Source organism: Arachis duranensis, chromosome 3 (assembly GCF_000817695.3).
Source record: "Arachis duranensis cultivar V14167 chromosome 3, aradu.V14167.gnm2.J7QH, whole genome shotgun sequence".
Classification (NCBI taxonomy): domain Eukaryota; kingdom Viridiplantae; phylum Streptophyta; class Magnoliopsida; order Fabales; family Fabaceae; genus Arachis; species Arachis duranensis.
Genome location: NC_029774.3, coordinates 116,262,034 through 116,262,705, shown reverse-complemented (window position 1 = coordinate 116,262,705; position 672 = coordinate 116,262,034).

Below are 672 nucleotides of genomic sequence, written 5' to 3'. Positions count from 1 at the left end.
TGGTCCTTATCTTAACCATAGTTAGGTTATTTTATAATTTATTATTCTTAAAACATCAAAGCTCCACTCCCGTTAATTGAAGCACATTCCACTCCTCCATTTTTTGTTCATCACTTCATCATTGCGTTCGTGACAAGAAGCACCAACGTCATCGCCATAGTGCATCATCCCTTAATCACGTCGTTGAATTCCGTCGCCCATAACTTGTCCTTCCCAGTATAGCCAGCGCTTCTTTTTGCCATGTATCATTGCTTATCCATATAATTAATGGTTAATTTTAGTTATTAAATTTTTTTATTAAAAAAATATATCTTTATTTAATTACGTGACGGAACATATATTTATATGTAAAATATAATATAATAAATTAAATCTATTCAAAGTATTTAAAAGTATAATTAAAATTATGAACATACAAATATAATAATAAAATTTATACTTCAAACAAATAAACATATTTTTTTTATCATACATATATTATTTAAAAAATAAATATATTATTAAAATTAATAATAGAAATTTAAAATAATAAAATTTAACTTTCTTACCGTATTTTTTATAGTATTTTTATTTTTTTAATTTTCAATTTATTAGTACTTTATTATTTAATTAATGATTAAAAAATTATTTTTATTAGAAATTATTTTTTGTATTATCTTAACGAAGAGACCA